Here is an 8,797-nt window from a genome sequence, read left to right as displayed (position 1 = left end):
ATATGTGTTTAAATTATATTATTTTAGAAATTCATATTTAGGATGTTAAATAACATACATGGTAGTAAATCTAGATCATGGTAAATTATCCCCAACAGTTGTCCACATGTAGAAGTGCATAGGAAACCCTACAGAACACTTCTTGGCTGGCCAGGGCCCTGTGAAGGATAGACTGGCCGACCATGGTGTAGTCCCAAGGCTGGCTGGCCATAGGACTGGAGCTCCTGTGAGGGACCTGGTCTATCACTTGATGCCCGTTTGAGTGTCAGGGTTTCTGTTTGCTTAGGTGTTAACTTGGCCTTCTTATTGGTGAGATGTACTGCCATGTGGTGCTGATTTTGTCCATGTAACCATGCCACGTCAGGAGGACAAAAATGGAGATAATATTTGCCCCCAAGTCCTTGTGTGGACGTTTGTACGGATAGGGACTTTACCAGCTATGTTGGTGCAGTCAGGACTGTTGCAGCCATCGCTGAATAAAATTTGATGCATTTTTAGCCTTTTGAAACACTTTGTCTTGACTGTCTCATCTCATTGCTGTAGAAAAATAACTGCTTTCCTTTTTGATGCGTAGGTGAATTAAGTGAAGAAAGGGCTCCACATGCATTACATAACTGCTTTTTAGAGGGAAAACCTTTTTTCATTTCTCACTTTTTACTTTTCACTTTCTCTCACTAGTAACTTGCATTCAAAAAATCTCCTCATTCTCTCTAGAGGGCTGAACCCACAAGCATCATCTTCCCGAGATTTTTCTGATGTTTTGACGATCCGAGCTTCACGTCTTCTTCTTCAACGACATCTTGTAGTGGGTAAGCTTTCTATTCATGCTATTTCACTTGATTTGGTTGATTTTGCCATGGATCCATGAACATTATTCCTTGCTTTGAACATGCTTTGATTCTTATTTCAGATTGTTATCCTTTTGGTATTTTGATCTGCGTGATAGCCTTAGGATACATAATGTGTGATTTCTAGACGAAAAAGATCTGAATCTAACCTTTGTTGTGATTCTTGGCTCTTTGAGTCACAAAGAACACGAAGAACATGTTTGAGTTCTTAAAAAAACACGAGTTTTGATCTATGCAGATCCTGGCCAGCCAAGGAGGCCTTGTTTGAGGCTTGGCCAGCCAAAGGAGGCTATCAAGGGGTCTGGCCAGTCAAGGGGTTGTACTCCCTAAGCTGGCCGACCTATACCTGGAGTTAGGGTTCTTGGCCAACCACTAGACTAGGTCTTGGGGTCTAGCTGGCCACTAAGGTGGAACCCTGGTCGGCCAAGGCCAAGGCTCCAAGTTGGCAGCCATTTTTTCTCCCTCTTTTGACCTCAACTAGGGTCTTGTGACAGCTTTGGAGGCATATACAACTGTGGCCTTATGCGTGGTTTCTCTTGGAAACTCTATATAAGGCTAGGTAGTGAGTCCATTATAGTAAATTATACAACTTAGGACTTACTATATGTCTTAGTAAGTGTACTTAAGACGGTACTTGGGCAATGATTGACCTTGTACATTGTGTTTTACCTAGAAGGTACCCTTGAGTACTGTTGACTTGGATGTGTTTGTAGCTTTGTCAGGTTGCTCACCTCCCCTTATTTCTTCCATGCAGGTAGCACTAGGTGTTGAATAGGGGAGGTGACAGCCGCATATGTCCCTCATTTACTTCTTATTTATGGCTAGAATGAAACAGACACTTCCTAGAGCACCTCCATATGACCCTCACGTGGCTAGGGTGGCCATAAGGGGTCAAGTTAGGATGGTGGATGAGGCTGCTTAGCCCCGTGCTGATGTTGAGCCAGAGATTGACCAAGGGGTTGAGAGTTCTGATGCTGAATCTGATCTAGAGGAGGCTGCACCAGTGAGGAGGAGGTACTACATGATTTGTTCTGTCCTCCTAGATTGTCCCTTGGGTCGCTATGACGCCAATGGTAACCCGCTGAGCAGGCTCGGTGAGCCTTCAGAGCTTGGGCTGTATCATGTCCTAGTAGGGGTGTACGTCGGTTAGTTTGGTCAGTTTATAATACATTTTATTCAACCCAATGTAAATATCAAGTTACAAAAATCTAAGTGCAATCCGCCCAATTAAGAAAAAAGAAAACAGTAACCCACCTAATGAAATTGGTCAGTTTGGTCGAGTTAACCCATCCAAACCGACCACTAATATTTTTTTTGAATTTTTACATTTAATTGTTATATTTTAGTTGATTGTAATAATGAGACATATATATAAATTTAATTTAAAATTCAAATCAACCACAATAAAAAAATTTATTAATTTTAATTTTATATTTTTTAAATAGTCATATAAATTATATGATATATAAATATATATATAATAAAAACTTATAAATATATATAAAAAAACCCTCTTAATCGGGTTGGTCGAGTTAGTTCTGGTTGATTGGGCGGATTGGTATTATTTTCAACCTGCCCAATATAAAGATTGGGCGGGTTATATTCTCGTCAAGTTTTTTAGTTTGTATTTTTTGTTGGGTTATCTTGGTTTTGTTTGGGAGGGTTATTTGCTTTGGACAGTTTATAAAAGTTTATGTACACCCCTATGTCCTAGAGCAGTCTTCTGAGCTGGAGATACTAGATGCGAGATCACAGGGAGACAAATGGGTCTCTCCTGCTTCTACTCTTTTCGATGAGGCCTTTAATATTCTTGCTAGTGGCTTAGTGAAGGGTGTCCACTGTGAGACTCCCCGTAGAAATTATCGGGCGCACCGGCTCCCTCTAGGTTGGTTGACGTGGTCTGAATGCCATATTGAACATGGGGCAGTGCTACCGCTACATCAGTATTTTTTGGACATCACTGCTTACTTTGGAATGTGTTCGACACAGCTCATGCCAAAAAGCGTCAAGTATCTTTCGGTGATGTTTATCTTATATAGGGAGCTAGGTTGGCCTCAACCTACTCGCTACAAGATCGAATACTACTTTGATCTGAAGTCTGAGCTGAAGCAGAACAGGACTGGGTATTTTGATCTCAATCATATCGGTCACCAATGGTTGGGTGACACTAATTGCACAGCCATGTCGAAGGTCGTTGGGTATGCCAAGAAGTATTGTATCGCCTATGGCCTCCGTAGGATCGGGCACTATGAATTTCGGTCGATGCCATTCTTCAGACGCTCTATCCCTACTTTGCGAATAAGGGATAGGGCAAACCACATCCTGTCTCTCTCGGCAGAGTAGAGAAATATAATCCAGTTGACCAGTGTGGTCAATTCTGGAAGTATGGCGTATATCCTCTTGCTCCCGGAGTTGTAGGAGCACCAGCTGTAGATGGGGCTTGCCTTAGAGATGGGCATGCTCGTGACTTGGATGATGAGGTACCTTTTATCTCGCATTGAACATGATCTGGAGAGGAAGGAGAGGGCCCTCTGCCGGCGCCTGGCCAGCGGGGGTCCAGTTAATGATGCTTCTCTCCATATCAGGCCCAAAGACCAAGCTTTTGAGAGACCTACTTGCCCCGTGCCTGCATCTAGAGGCAAGGGCAAGGTAGTTGATAGTTGATAACACCATGCTTTTGTCTTATATTGAATGTTTATGATTGGTTTCTGACTTTGCTATTTTCTTTTTGCATATATGTCTTCCAGGATGAGAGGTCTTACTGGGGGACCTTCAGATGAGCCCACAGGATGAGTGAAGGCCAAGGTGGCCAGGACTTCTCATGGAGGAGATGTTGTCGGGTTGCCACTTCCTCCCCTTCTGCCGCACCAGCTGGGCAGCATGTGATACAACTTGCAGGCCAGGGTACTAGGAAGCCTGGCAGAGGAGCGGGGTCAGTTGCTGGGCAAAGGGCTGTTGGAATATGTTTTACCAGGATCTAGATTTACTACCATGTATATTATTTAACATCCTAAATATGAATTTCTAAAATAATGTAAATAAACACATATAAAGTTTGAGAAACCTTACATTGGGTGCAGTGGAATTATAATGGCTCCTTCCGCTCAGATCTCTAACCCTTGTATCCTGTTTGTAGCAGAGTATCACAAAGATCTGAGCCCGAATCTCCTTCTCTTCAATTTGGATTCTTCACAGCCTTACACACTATGATTGAGTACCACTTGATGTGTGTGGGCACTGTTGGAATTATTTTACCAGGATCTAGATTTACTAACAAGTATGTTTCATTAACATCCTAATATAAATTTCTAAAACAATGAAATAAACACATATAAAGTTTAAGAAACCTTACAGTGATTGCAGCAGAATATAATGACTCCTTCCGTTCAGTTCTCTAGCCCTTGATTTCTTTTTGTAGCAGAGCATTATCAAGATCTGAGCCTGGATCTCTTTCTCTCCTTCTTGTTGATTGGATTCTTCACAGTCTTACACACTATGATTGAGATACCACTTGATGTGTGTGGGCACTCACTCTATCACTCAAGGTATGAAAATATGAAGAGAATAAGAAGAGAATATGGTTCAACTATGCTATAGGAAAGGAGGCTCAAAATTTTACTGAAGGTGATTTTTTCATGCACTTTAAATGTGAGCCATCACTATCTATTTATAGGCAACCAGGTTTAGGTTAGGATTTATTAGGCATTAAAATAATGAAGAAATTAAATGGAAAATACATTCCCTAGTGGCCGGCCATAGGATGTATTGGGCCCCACTTGGAACTTTGTATTTTATCACAATCTTTCCTTATTTTCTCAAAAATACCATTTTTCTAATTCTAACCATTTAAATGCCAAAACTAATTATTTAATAATTAAAATAACTATCAAATAAAATTTTCATGTAATATATTTATTAATTAGACTTATCAAAGTCTCTTAATTAATAAATAAGACCTAGGATCTCTTTTCTTCACATTTAAGCCCTTACTTAGTGAAAATTCATAAACTAGACATAGTCTAATTTTAGAATTATAATTGATTAACTGAGTCTTACAAGCAGTATGATCTCAACTAGTATGGGGACCATGGGCCTATATAACCGAGCTTCCAATAAGCTGATCTAGAATTTACCAAGTATATCCACTAACTTATTGATTCCTCATTGCATCCACTCATAGAACTCGAAATTGCACTCTCAGTCATATATAGAATGCTCTATATGTTCCACGATATAGATACGCTATTAATTATCCATTGTTATAATCCCAATAATCAATGATCCTTTATAGATGATCTACATTGCATAGGGATAAAATTACTGTTACACCCTTTCAATGTAGTTTATCCTTAAAACACTTGGCCACCTATAAATGATATTATAGTGAATTAATATAATCACTAAAATGAGCGCTCTATCATTTATCTCTATTTAGCAAGCTCGAAGGAAATCATCGTTTCACTTCTATGTCAGATAAAAGCTATAGATTCCATATCTATGATTAGTGCTCCCACTCAATTGTACTACCATGTTCCCAAAATGTACGTATCACCCTGACCAAAATGTAGGCTTAACTAACAAATCAAAGAACATGAATAACACTCTTGAGATTGAACCTAATCATGTCAAGATTAAGATCATTTGATCTAGGATCAACTAGGTGATATTGAATTGAATAGATATTACGGTAAATTTATCATATTTAATCAAAGTTCAATATCGGTCCCTTCCAATGTATAATCCATACATCCGATACTGGTAAAATTTGCCGATGCCCTGGAAAGGACATAACACTTATCCAAGATGTAAGTATACCTATCGCTGATTATCATGCCAGTCTAAATCCAGTGAACTGACAAATCAGGGAATTAAACTTCCGAACATATCATCATGATTATATTCCACTGTGCTGACAACACTATAATCATGAACAAATACATATGTTCTGGACTTAATAGAATTTATACATTAAATACAATCGATCCCACAAGGATTGTAGTTAAGTACGTTAAAATTAAACTTCTACTTCTATTTGGTTAAATAAAAATTAAGAAAAGATTAAAATTAGAAAATAAAAATAGTGCAAGAATAGGCAATTAAATTAAATAGGAAATTAACGGTTAATAAGAACTAGGGCTTCAACTTCAATTGTTTCTATTGATTATGGTCTATGATAACTCTATGGTATAGAGTTATTTTTTGTGCTTTTAAACTGAAAATATTCTGAGGAGAGTAGTAAAAATGTGTTTGGTTGTTTAATTTTAAGTAGTTTTAGTTTAATTTCTAGTTAGGAAGCTAACATTTGAGTCTTGTAAAAATTATTGTGTTAATTGTGTTTTCTTTTAATTAAATGTTGCTTTTTTTTTGTGTAAAGAATGATTAATTTGCTAGGAAAAATAAAGCGATGCAAAGGAGAAGTTTGAACAAAAGTTGAAAACTGGACAGAAATGTTGAAGGAATGCTATAGCATTCTAGGCAATTTGGGTAATGACGTGGAAAAAGTCTAAAAAAACGATTTTCACTTATCCACATCAGCAAATTCGTCCAAGTCACTTAAAATGCCCCAGGGGGCTGCTGTGGAAGGAAAGAGACTAAACCTAGTTGGCCAAAGTGGAAAAAGATGGGGGCTTCTATTTTTAGTGTATCCTTTTGTACCCAAAAGACCCAAGAAAGAAAAGGAGAGATGAAGTACACCTCCATCATCACAAAGATGGCAGCTGCCATTTTTTAGGGGAACCAATTGCAGAAAGTACAGAGAGGAAGAAAAGAGAAGGGGCACCCAAGTGCAAGAGAAGAGAAGGACAAAAGCTCTATTTGTTTGCATTTCTCTTCCCTTTTCTTTTATACTTTGTTCTTTTCTTTCTTGTCTTTAAATACCGAAAACTTGATAATTTTTAATAAGGGCAGCAGCCATGGAAGACAACTTTTTACTTTGGATTTTATTTTCTAACTTGAATATGAGCTAAACTATTAAGGCTTGAGTGGCTATGAACTCCTATATTGGGTATGGTCAATTTTAAAGCTTATTTTAGCATTTTTGCCTTTGTTCATTCAAGTGAGCTCTCATTTTTGAATTGATTGTTGTTTCTTGGCCATTAATAACAATTTGCTAAGCTAGATCTTGTTCCCGAAGGGCTAGATCTAGTAATTCAACTTGAATGGAGCAAGAGAAATCCTAGATTTAGGTTTTCTTTGTAAGTGGAATAGGAATATTTCATTTACCTTGCATAACTTAAGAATTGATGCATAATTAGTGTTCTCCAATCTGGTTTTATATAGGAATATATGAAACTAGGTGTTAGAACTTAAATTGTGAGTTTTGAAAAATTCTCACAAACACATAGGAAATTTTGTTATCACTGGCAGGAATGCTGAGGTAATGCTGTAGCAACTGGAAAAATCAGCATAGGAGGAATTAGCTATTCAAGCCACTTTTACCATATTATATATTTTTTTTCTTTTTGAAAGCATTTTTCTAGTAACAATAGCATTAATTTTAGCAGGTTTAATTACTGTCATTTTAATTTTGAATCATTGCTCACTCATTTTCATGTTATTTCTTTTTTACTTTAAGTTGTAATTAGTTGGTTTTACAACATATTTTTGTTTGCAATCCCTGTGGAGACGATCTTACTTATCACTTTATTACTTGTGTGACTACGTATACTTGCGTATATAATTTTCACAACAAGTTTTTTGCGTCGTTGCCGGGAATTGAAACTAAAAATTGTGTATTATTAACTATTTTGCAATTTATTTTCTGGTTTGAGGTTTTAATCCTATTTTGGTGCGCTGATTTTTTTTTCTTTTTTAGGTGTAAAGTAATGCATGAACGAGCAAGAAGAAGACCTTGAACTTTCTCCCATTGACCCCGAAATTGAACTCACTTTTAGACAAAGGAGAAAGGAACAAAAGGCTAAAAACACTACAATATGGCCGATGGGTTTGAAGTTGGGGGTGCTCATAATCAAGCCAATCCTATTGCTTTGGCCGATGATAGAGCCCGAGCAATAAGAGAGTATGCAGCCCCTATGTTCAATGAGCTTAATCTGGGTATTGTGAGACCCGAAATCCAAGCACCTCACTTTGAGCTCAAGCCTGTCATGTTTTAAATGCTCCAAACGGTTGGTCAATTTGGTGGGTCGCCAACAGAAGATCCTCACCTCCATATTCGCTCATTTTTGGAGGTGAGTGATTCTTTCAAGCTACAAGGAGTAAGTGAAGAGGCTTTAAGATTGAAGTTGTTCCCATTTTCCTTAAGGGATCGGGCTAGAGCTTGGCTTAATACTCTTCCTCCTGATTCGGTGACTAATTGGAATGACTTGGCTGAAAAATTCTTGAGAAAGTACTTTCCTCCAACAAGAAATGCAAAGTTTCGAAGTGAGATCATGTCCTTTCAACAATTGGAAGATGAGACTACTAGTGACGCATTGGAAAGATTCAAGGAGTTGTTGAGGAAGTGCCCACACCATGGTATTCCTCATTGTATCCAACTTGAGACATTTTACAATGGTCTCAATGCGGCCTCTAGGATGGTGTTGGATGCTTCCGCTAATGGAGCCATTCTTTCCAAGTCTTACAATGAAGCTTTTGAGATTTTGGAAAGGATAGCTAGAAACAACTATCAATGGTCAACTAATAGAGCTCCTACAAGCCGAAAAGTAGCGGGTGTTCTTGAGGTAGATGCTTTGACCGCTCTAATTGCTCAAATGGCCTCAATGACCAACATTTTGAAGAACATGAATATGGGAGGAAGTGTACAACCAACTGCTGCCATTCAAAGGGCAGAAATTTCTTGTGTGTATTGTGGTGATGGGCATACTTTTGAAAATTGCCCTTCAAATCCAGCTTCGGTTTACTATGTGGGTAATCAAAATTTCAACCGCAACAACAATCCATACTCAAACTCCTACAATCCGGCATGGAAGCATCATCCGAATTTTTTATGG

At 38.2% G+C, this 8,797-nt stretch overlaps 1 non-coding gene across 1 annotated transcript; it reads right to left on the bottom strand.

Moving 5' to 3' along the window:
- Positions 1–8,218: 8,218 nt before the first annotated feature.
- On the bottom strand, positions 8,219–8,325 carry LOC115718264 (small nucleolar RNA R71). Its single transcript, XR_004011847.2, has one exon. It is a non-coding gene; the product is annotated as a small nucleolar RNA R71 (small nucleolar RNA).
- Positions 8,326–8,797: the final 472 nt, after the last annotated feature.

Source organism: Cannabis sativa, chromosome 5 (genome assembly GCF_029168945.1).
Source record: "Cannabis sativa cultivar Pink pepper isolate KNU-18-1 chromosome 5, ASM2916894v1, whole genome shotgun sequence".
Lineage (NCBI taxonomy): Eukaryota > Viridiplantae > Streptophyta > Magnoliopsida > Rosales > Cannabaceae > Cannabis > Cannabis sativa.
This window is presented reverse-complemented; position numbering and strand designations above follow the sequence as displayed.